This window comes from Podarcis pityusensis, assembly GCF_964106645.2.
Source record: "Podarcis pityusensis genome assembly, chromosome: W".
Lineage (NCBI taxonomy): Eukaryota > Metazoa > Chordata > Lepidosauria > Squamata > Lacertidae > Podarcis > Podarcis pityusensis.
This window is the reverse complement of record NC_138045.1, coordinates 27739399-27749829: the sequence shown is the minus strand read 5'-3', so window position 1 is coordinate 27749829 and position 10431 is coordinate 27739399. Positions and strand designations below refer to the sequence as shown.

The window sequence follows — 10431 nt, the reverse complement described above, 5'->3', positions numbered from 1 at the left end:
TAATGGATTGAAATTGATTCCATGCAACTTGACCAGACAGGGCTCTAGCACTCTCCCGCCCCAGCCCTGCTCCCACGGTGGTGTCTAGCTCCTTCCGAATATGAGTGATTTTATCTGCAAAAAACTTTGCAAAAGCATTGTAGGAGATCTTGGGGTCTTTACAAGGCCCCGGTGGTAAAGGTGGTTCCGTTAAATTACGGACCACCTGAAAGAGTCTCCTGCTACTAGTTTCTGCAGATGCAATAGAGGCGGTGAAGAAAGTCTTCTTCGCCGTTGCTATCGCCACTTGGTAGGCTCAACGTTGAGCTCTAACCTGTGTCCGGTCAGATTCGGAGTTAGTTTTCTGCCACTGACGCTCTAGCCGTCTCAGCGATTGTTTCATCACCCTCAGCTCCGAAGAAAACCACGGGGCTGTCCGGGCTCCATGCAATCGGAGAGGGCGCTTCGGAGCCAGACAGTCGATAGCCCTGGTTAACTCCGCATTCCAGCGGGCCACCAGGGAATCGGCTGAAAGGCCATCAACATGGGATCAAGCATCCCCTACCACTCTCTGGAAACCATTTGGATCCATTAAGTGGCGGGGGCGGACCATCCGAATTGGTCCCACCTCCCTGCAGAGGGGAAGGGTCGCGGAGAAGTCCAGTTGCACCAAGAAGTGATCTGACCATGGCACTTCTTTTGTTTCACTTTTACTTAGTGTCAGATCACCCACGTCACTAGAGGTGAATACCAGGTCTAAGGCATGTCCATGACTATGAGTTGGGCCAAACTTATTCAGGGACAGCTCCATGGAGGCCATACTTTCCACGAAGTCCCAAGCGGCCCCTTTGTAAGGTCGTGTCGGCATGGATGTGAAAATCCCCTAGGACGACCAAACTAGGTGTCTCCAGGAGAACGTCCGCCACGACCTGAAGCAGCTCGGACAGGGAATCCTTGGTGCAGCGGGGAGGTCGGTACACCAAAAGGAATCCTGTACTGCCCCTATTGCCCAACTTCCAGAACATGCACTCAGAAAACTGGGTCTTCCCAGTAGGACGCCTGGTGCAAGCTAATGACTTCCTAAAAATCACTGCAACCCCCCCTCCCCGCCCACATAACCTGGGTTGCTGTGCGTAAGAGAAACCTGGTGGGCAAGCAGCAGCAAGGACAGGCACATCTGCTTCCTCCAAACAGGTCTCTATCACACATGCCAGGTCAAATCCTCCACCCACAATCAGGTCATGGATGGCAGTGGTTTTATTCATAATTGACCTGGCATTACACAGCAACACCTTCAGGTCATGTGGGTTTCCCCTGTTGATTCCAGTATCCATCCGGTCAAGGCCAGACCCGGAGGCAAGGATAGTCCTCAAACAACGACTAAACCTGCCTCCTCGGTAATGACATGGTCTGGTCTTAGCGTAACTCCTCCTCCTGCCCATGATCACCAAGATCGGATGTCCCAGTGCTCCCCCCCCCCCGTGGAACTTGTCTCAGCCATCGTATTGGCTGGGGCCCCACTCCCAGGCAGCCCTGATTCCGCCCCTTAAAAACAAAACACAAACTATACAGAACCAATAAAACAACAAAAAACAAAAACAGAACAATTATACTAAAATTAATCCCCAACCAAATATCCACTGCAGCAGGAGTTCCTTTATAGCTGGGAGAGAGGGCCTGGGCCATGCCCACTGGGCCAGCTGGAAAAGGCCTTGGAAGGGAGCAGGCCCTGCAGTCCTCCCCACAGCCGATGGTCCGAGGCCTCACCGCAGCAGGAGTCCCTTTATAGCTGGGAGAGAGGGCCTGGGCCACGCCCCCTGGGCCAGTTAGAAAGGCCCTGGAAGGGAGCAGGCCCTGCAGTCCTCCCCACAGCCGATGGTCCGCTTAAGGAAGAATCAGATTGATTTCAGATGGGAATTCCCTGAAGGGCTAGCCTTTACGTATAAAGGAAAGAAACATAAGCACACAAGTCCAGAGGAAACATTGAAATTTTTGAGAAGATACAAGGAGCTTGAGAGACGGGAGGAGGAGGTGAGAGGTGCGGGAGCGGGTGCAGGTGCAGGTGCAGGTGCAGGAGTTGACTTAGGAACAGACATTGGAGAGGGGGAATTAGAGGAGGAGGAAGAGGATAACAGGAAAAGTCAAGAAGAAGAGGAAAAGGAAGAAGAAGGAGATTGTTTATAGAGTAATTTTTATAAAATTCTTATTAAAAAGGTTGAAAAATGGAGTTGAAATTATGGTCATGGAATATTAACGGGATAAACGAGAAAAATAAACACAGTAAAATTGCACAATTCTTAAAGAAGAAAAATTTGGACATTATCTGTTTACAAGAAACCCACATGGCAAGAAAACATAGAAAAATTCTAATTAATAAAAAACTAGGAAATGAATTTATTTCTTCAGATAGGAGCAAGAAGAGAGGGTTGGTACTGTATATAAAAAACAAAATTGAAGCTCAGCTACTATTCAAGGATGAAGAAGGAAGAATTATTGCAGTCCGGATCATCTGGCAAGGAGAAAAGTTGATAATAGTCGGGATCTACGCACCAGATGGAAATAAGACTGAATTTTTTAAGACTTTGGAAGAAAAACTATTTGAGCAGATGGATCGAAAGATTATAATAATGGGTGATATGAATGGAGTGGTTTCAATGGAAATGGATAGGCTGAGAGCAAAAGGATTGACAAGAGAAGGGAAACTACCAAAAAACGTTTTTTTTCTTTAACAGAGAACTGTAATTTAATAGATATTTGGAGACTAAGACATCCTTTAGAAAACCAATTCACATTTCACTCAGAATCAAATGAATCAATGTCAAGAATTGATCAGGTGTGGATCTCCAATGAACTTACGCCAAGAATTTTAGAGATTGAAATTCAACCAAAGGTACTTTCGGATCATAGTGCATTAAAGTTTGTAATGAAAGGATTCAAGGAAAAATATTTTAGATGGAGATTGAATGAATATCTTCTTGATGACCAAAAGATTGTGGAGAAAGCCCAAAAAAACTTAACAGACTACTTTGTAAACAATTGTAACAAAGGTACAAAAATGAGTACTGTATGGGACACAAGTAAAGCTGTAATGAGGGGCTTCTTTATTCAACAGAATTCGATCAAGAATAAATATAGAGAAAAGGGAAAGAAAGAGATTTTAAAGCAGATAATGGAAAATGAGAAAAAATTAATTAAAAGGCCAAACAATGTGATAAAATACAAAGATTCTACAATCACAATTTGCAATGATAATTAATAAAGAAGTAGAATGGAATATAAAGAGGATGAAACAAAAAAACTTTGAATTTGCAAATAAATCAGGGAAATTATTGGCCTGGCAGATTAAGAAAAGGAAGGAACAAAACACAATCAATAGGATCATCGTAGAAGGAAAGGAAATAGAGAATCTGAAAGATATCAGAAGAGGATTTGTGGATTTTTATAGGAACTTATATAAAAAAAGGAGAAGAGCAATAATAAAAAAATTGAAGAATTTTTAAGGATGAAAGAGGTGCAGAAGATCCTGACTGATAGAAAAGACCAACTGAATACCCCAATTGAAAATGATGAGATTGATAAAGCAATTAAAGAGTTGAAAAGAGGAAAAACTCCAGGACCAGATGGACTTACGGCAAGATATTATAAGGAAATGAGACATATCTTACTTGGGCCTTTAAGAGAAGTTATGAACAACATTTTGAAGGAAAGAGAAATCCCTGACACTTGGAAAGATGCTTTTATTGCATTCATTCCTAAACAAGACTCAGATTTGACACAAGTTAAAAATTATAGGCCAATATCTTTATTGAACAACGATTATAAAATATTTGCAAGCATATTAGCGAAAAGGTTGTGAAGCACGTGAACGTAAGCAGGTACTCGCTTGGTGTTAAATAAGGATCAGGCAGACTCAGCAATGGAGAATAAGAAGGTGAAGTTTATTGCCGGGCAATAAGGACCCAGTTTGGAATCTCTTCCAAAAGGAACTGGGACCCCGATTGACAGAAATCCAGAGGTCTTATACCTGAGCAGATCACAGCAAATCATAGATCATGAGACAACCATGAGGCAGTCACGATATTGTCAGTGAAAATTAGCCAGTTAGCAAGCTCCTTGCCACGCTACCAGCTCCTGGTCAAGCACTGGTCAAGCACGGAGTTCTAGTTCTGCTTTCCGATGTTTGCAGTGACGCTCTGTCTAACCTCTCCCCTAGTTATGACAGGACAGGGAGTTTGGAGATTTTGTGGTTTTGCTCTTCCTGTTCTGTGGATTAATTTAGCCTGTATCTGAGGGGATTTTGTACCAGTATCTCTGATTCACATCTTCCCCTTGTCCAGGGTACACGGATGTTTGTAGGGGAAAGGTCGGCTCCTAACTTTGCTGTTTCAAGCAGTTTGCAGTTAGCTAAGGCACAGCTTCCCTTTGATTCAAAATGGATTGTAAAATACTGTAAGCCTTGATTATGTGTAAGCATATATGAATATATTGATTACTGATAACTGATTATATGGATAGCATAGGGGTAGCCCTTCTTCCTTGCCTCAGTTGGAAAAAATATTGCAAGACTATATTCATAAAGATCAAGCAGGTTTTCTACCTGGCAGACAGATGAAAGATAATATAAGAAATATAATAGACATTGTGGAATATCTGACTGCCAGGAATGATAAACAAGCTATGCTAATATTTGTGGACGCTGAAAAGGCCTTTGATAATATATCTTGGGAATTTATGTTGAAGAATTTAGAGATGATGGACTTAGGTCAAGGGATTTTCAATGGTATCAAAGCGATATATACAGAACAAACAGCAAAGTTGATAGTAAATAATGTGCTAACAGAAAAGATTAAAATAGCTAAAGGCACAAGACAGGGTTGTCCTCTGTCACCACTACTTTTCATCATGGTACTGGAGGTTCTCCTAAGATCAGTAAGGAAAAATGAAAAAATTAAGGGAGTTACAGTTGGTCGAAATGAATACAAAGTCAAAGCATTTGCTGATGATTTGGTTTTAACAGTGGAGGAACCGTTAAAAAGTACCAAAGAAGTACTAGAGGAAATAGAACAATTTGGTAAAATGGCAGGTTTTATTTTGAATAGAAAGAAAACGAAAATGATTGTTAAAAATATGGATCAAGATATGATAGAAATAATGCAACAACAGACTGAGATTGAAGTGGTGAAAAAAGTTAAATACTTGGGAATTTGGGTGACCCCCAAAAATATTGATTTATTTCAAAATAATTATATACCAATGTGGAATGGAATTAAAAGAGATCTAGAGGTGTGGGGAAGGATGAAATTATCATTCTGGGGAAGAATGTCAACGATAAAGATGAGTGTTTTGCCGAAAATGTTATTTTTATTCCAGACAATTCTGGTTATAAAAGGGGCAACTATATTTAAAGATTGGCAAAAAATAATTTCAAGATATATCTGGCAGGGCAAGAAGCCTAGAATAAAATTTAAATTGTTGACAGATGCGAAAGAAAGAGGAGGCTTCGCCCTGCCGGACTTGAAATTATATTACGAAGCATCTTGCCTCTGTTGGTTAAAGGAGTGGGTGAAATTAGAAAATGCGGAATTGTTGGACTTGGAAGGATTTGATAATAGATTTGGATGGCACGCTTATTTATGGTATGATAAGAAAAAAGTTCATAAAGGTTTTGCAAGCCACATATTTCGAAGATCTCTGATAGAAGTATGGGATAGGTATAAAACCCTATTAGAAGCAAAAATACCGCATTGGTTATCACCTTTAGAAGTTATGAGTGTGGAAAAAATTAACATGAAAGGGGGGTGGATAACTTATGGGGATTTGATTATTAAAGAAGAGGGAAAATGGAAGTTAAAACCATATGAGGAAGTCAAGGAATATGTTAATGATTGGTTGCATTACTATCAGATTAATGAAATGTTTAAAAAAGAGTTAAAAGAGAGAGGCTTTTCGGAAAAAGAGTCAAAGTTTCAAAAAGAAATAGTGAGTAATGAAATTAAAAACCTGTCAAAAATGTATAAATTGTTGCTAGAATGGCATACTAAAGATGAAGAGGTAAAATCAGTAATGATTCAATGGGCCAGGGATTTGGGGTATAATATACAATTTGATGAGTGGAATAAATTATGGAATGAAAGGATAAAATTTACAGCCTGTACTGCACTGAAAGAAAATGTGATGAAGATGGTTTATAGATGGTATATCACTCCAGTAAAACTAGCAAAAATGTATAAAGTAAGTAATAAATGTTGGAAATGTAAAGAAAAAGAAGGAATATTTTACCATATGTGGTGGGAGTGTAATAAGGTTAAAGTATTCTGGGAACAGATATATAATGAGTTGAAAAAGATGTTGAAATATACATTTGCTAAAAAACCAGAAGCTTTCTTGTTAGGCATAGTTGGAAATGAAATAAATAGAAAAGATCAGAAATTATTTCTATATGCAGTGACGGCAGCAAGGATACTACTGGCCCAAAAATGGAAACAGGAGGAACTACCATCTATAGAAGAGTGGAGGATGAAATTAACAGACTACGCAGAACTAGATAAATTAACAGGGAAAGTCCGAAACCAACGAGATCACAAGTTCACTGAGGACTGGAGTAAATTTGTGGATTATATGAAAAGCATATGTGATGAACAAATAACGTTTGTGGGTTTACAGGAACCTTTGTGAAGAAATATGTATAGAAACATTGTAAAAAAGGGAAGAGGGGGAGTAGGTGGATTTTAAGATAAAAGACAATGACAAATTTTGAACTTGCAGTATAAAGACGAGAACACGGAGGATTCACGGATGAACTGATGGAAGTCAAAAATATGTATTTGTGATTGTATTGAAAATGTATGACTAAAAATTCTTTTTTATTGGAAATTAAAAAAATATATTAAAAAAAAGAAACTTGGAAAAGGGACTCAATGGTGTGATCGGATTCTGACAGCTTGGTCAGAAATAGCTTCCCAGGCTCCAAGAAACACACCTCCATTTCCTGAACAGAGAAGATGATCTGATGGGTAACACTTGCCATCTGATGGGTAACACTTGCCAAAGTGCATCAATATATATGTATTAGAAAAATGTGTCACATAAGTGAAAAATAAAATGAAAATGCACATAAGGGGGAATTTCTTGCATAAAACTATACAGTCAAAACTGAACACAAAACATTTAGAGAGATCTGTACTAAAGCAGTAACATATTTTCATGAGGATTTAAAGCAAAAACTCACAAATTGTTGCAAAAAGTGGAAAACTGAATTTAAGATAGGAAGAAATGAGAAACGGAGAGAACTGAGCTTTATTTCTTTATTACATTTACATCCCACCTTTCCTCCAAGAAGCTCAATGTGGTGTACATGGTTCTCCTCCTCCCCATTTTATCTTCACTGCAACAACCCTGTGAGTTACGATACGCTGAGAGTGAGTGGCTGGCCCAAGGTCACTCAGAGACCTCCATGGCCAAGTGGATAAATTTGAACCCTAGTCTTCCAGGTCCTAGGCCAGCACTCAAGCCACTACACCACATTGGCTTCACATTGCAAATGGACAGATTATCCCATCCCTAGTACTATCAATAGTGATGCACTAAAGTAGTGAAGAGGGCTGCCTACCTTCCCAACGCATGCCACTTCCTGCCGTAGCGTCACCACCATCTCTTCATAACGGCACCTCCTGCTCTCTGAGATACGTTCCACAATGTCACTGTTTTTATTCTCAGGAACTGGGAGGGAGGGAGAGAGATTAGACTGTATGCACAGCTGTAGAACTCATGCCAGGCTAGCATACAGAGAGAGATTACAATCCCTTCTACATTAAAAAATAGTAATGTGTTGTTGCTGTTTTTACAAAACCACTGGGTTAGCTGACATTCCCATGCTGCTAAAGAAGCCTGCCACATTTTAGTTCCGTCTTCAGTTTTATGCACAAGTTCATAGTTACTCATTCTTATATGTTTTGTTACAGTTACTTAAATAAAAGTGGCTTACAGACAATAAAAAGAGGGGGGTGGGCGGCTTGACCACAAGAGTTCAGGCATTGGTGACTTCAAGATTGGATTACTGCAGTCAACTCTGTGTGGGTTTGAAACTAAAGTTAGTGCAGAATGCTGCAGTATGTTTGTTGACAGGAGGCCCTGTCAGCATATAACACTTCTGCTCAGATAACTGCACTGGTGGCCCATTTGGTAACAGCCTAAGTTCAAGGTGTTACTATCGGCAAAACAATTTTGGGTTTTAAAGACTATCACCATCAGGTTGAACTGAGTGTGAGAATGCAGTGGCTACCAGTGCAACTGGCAAGGTATTGGGCAAAAACTGAGGAGTGGTGTTCTGCACTGGCTGCAGTTACTGAGCTGTCTTCAAAGGAAGCCCCAAGCAGAGTACTTTGCAGTAGTATAGCTGGTAGTCTGCATAAATGAAAGATACCACATTTGCTAAAAACACTGATTATGGTGCCAGAATTAAATTGGTAAACATTTACTTATGACTTCAGCAAGGCCTCGGACTTCCCGGGCAGCAATAACATTTTCACTTTCTTGAGCCTTTAAAAATGCCAGTGTTGCAGCCTCTCTGGAATAGAAACAGAGTGGGAGAAACTTGAAGCAAGAGACATTATTAGAGTTCAAGAACACATTCCAGTCAGGTCAAAACACTTGGGATTTGAAGTAAGGGTGAGTGAGGGGAGTGGCCTGGAAAAAGTTCCAAGGGTCAAGTAGAGAGGCCACATTTAGCCAACCCACATCTGCTGACGATGTGATAAAAACCCATTGCCTGAGCAGGTTTCCACATCCCTCACCACCGGAATTGTTCCTGGGATCTGTGGGAGCTTGTGTTGGGCTATCTTACTTCTCGCCTCTCCCAGAGTGCGCACAAGGTTTATCTAGCCAAAGCCAAAGCCAAAATAATTAGACATCGTCCTTTAAAGTGAAAGAGGGCATGCTTATACTCACCAGAAACAGAGTGCACTTGCCAAGCAAAGTTAAGTACTTATGGGTCCCACCCTGATTTAATTCTTCGTAATATTTTGTTGTCATTTTTTAATAGCTAGAATTAAAGCATCTTGTTGAAGGTTAATGAAGTGAAAGTTGGCAAGTGAATAAAGGAGAAAATTGTAAGGCAGGGTTTGAATGGTAATGAGAGGCAAAAAATAAGGGGAAAGGTTTTTCCATACAACTTCCAAATTACAATTTTCTCCCTTACAAACATGTATACTAAGATTTCAGTTCACCTATGTGATGAAGTGAGCATGAGTCCCCAAAAGCTTGTGTTGGCATTCATCTGTCTTAGGAGACAATAGGGGAGTGTGCCTTTGTGGGTGAAGTCAAACTTTTGGAAGGTTACAGTGCCTGCTATGACTGTAGAGACCAATATGGGAGAGACAGGTTTGTTACAATATCCCGTTCCACCTTTACACACATGTGGAATTTTTGTATGTCACATGTCTGTTTACACTCCAGCACAGCTTGCTGGGAACTTCCGTTTGTGTATAGCTTTTGCTTATGCTGCTTGCTCTTGGACACGAAAGGGAGAAGACATGTTTTTCCTTTGTCCTGCTGTATGCTAAATAAACTGCTTGTAAATATGCTTTACACAGCCTCTATCTGCCACTTCTGTTGTGTGTTATTTACTCTGCTGATTAGAGCGTGCTCCAGCTTCTGAAGGCTTCTGAAGCTGTGGGTCGCTGCTTGATGCTGAGCGAAGGACCAGAGATTGCCCGGCTACCAGCCAGTGGGCCAGAGCCAGCTGGGGGCCTGCAAATTGCCCCCGATCCCTTGGACACATCCCAACAATAGGGTTATGGGCCCAGATCCACAGTGCTTACACGAGAGTAAGGCTGCTGATGACTGCTGTGTCGACCCAGCATGGAGAGAGGTATGTGGAGCCAAGCATTCCTGGCCAAGGCTAGAGGGCTTTTGATGTCCGAGCCAAGCAATTAAGGCTGGAGAGAAGCAGGCCGCGTGATTTATGACTTGCTTAGATAAAGCGACTGTGAAGAGAATTCAGTTCCTGGCTATAGTAAAAAGCAGGAATGGATCTCTTACAGGCAACGTCAGATGGGACCCTGTGTCCACGTCTTAATGGACACAATTATCAGACCTGGGCAAGGTACTGCGAGGGTCAACTGTGAAAGCTTGCAGTGTGGTACACTGTGTTAGGATAGTTCCGTTCCACCTTAAAAGGGTCAGGCATGATTGTTGTGTATCACATGCCTGTTTACTCCCAGCACTGCTCGCTGGGAACTTCCGTTTTGCATATAGCTTTTATTCCGGCTGTTTTCCTGGACACGGAGGCAAGCAGTCATGTTTTTCCTTTGTTCTGAACTACGTTGAATAAAGCTGTAAATACGCTCTTCTGTCTGCATCCTTTCATTGTGGAGACTCTGCACGGGCCTTGGAATGTCTCTGAGGCTCGTGTCACTAATTGACTGATGCTGTTCCACGGGAGACTGGTGATCG

At 41.2% G+C, this 10431-nt stretch overlaps 1 long non-coding RNA gene across 1 annotated transcript; it reads right to left on the bottom strand.

The window, feature by feature from the left end:
• Positions 1 to 6879: 6879 nt before the first annotated feature.
• LOC308467709 lies at positions 6880 to 8540 on the bottom strand. The gene is made up of 3 exons (XR_013981258.1): positions 8457 to 8540; positions 7589 to 7698; positions 6880 to 6967 (listed from the first exon to the last, which is right to left on the bottom strand). It is a non-coding gene; the product is annotated as an uncharacterized lncRNA (long non-coding RNA).
• Positions 8541 to 10431: the final 1891 nt, after the last annotated feature.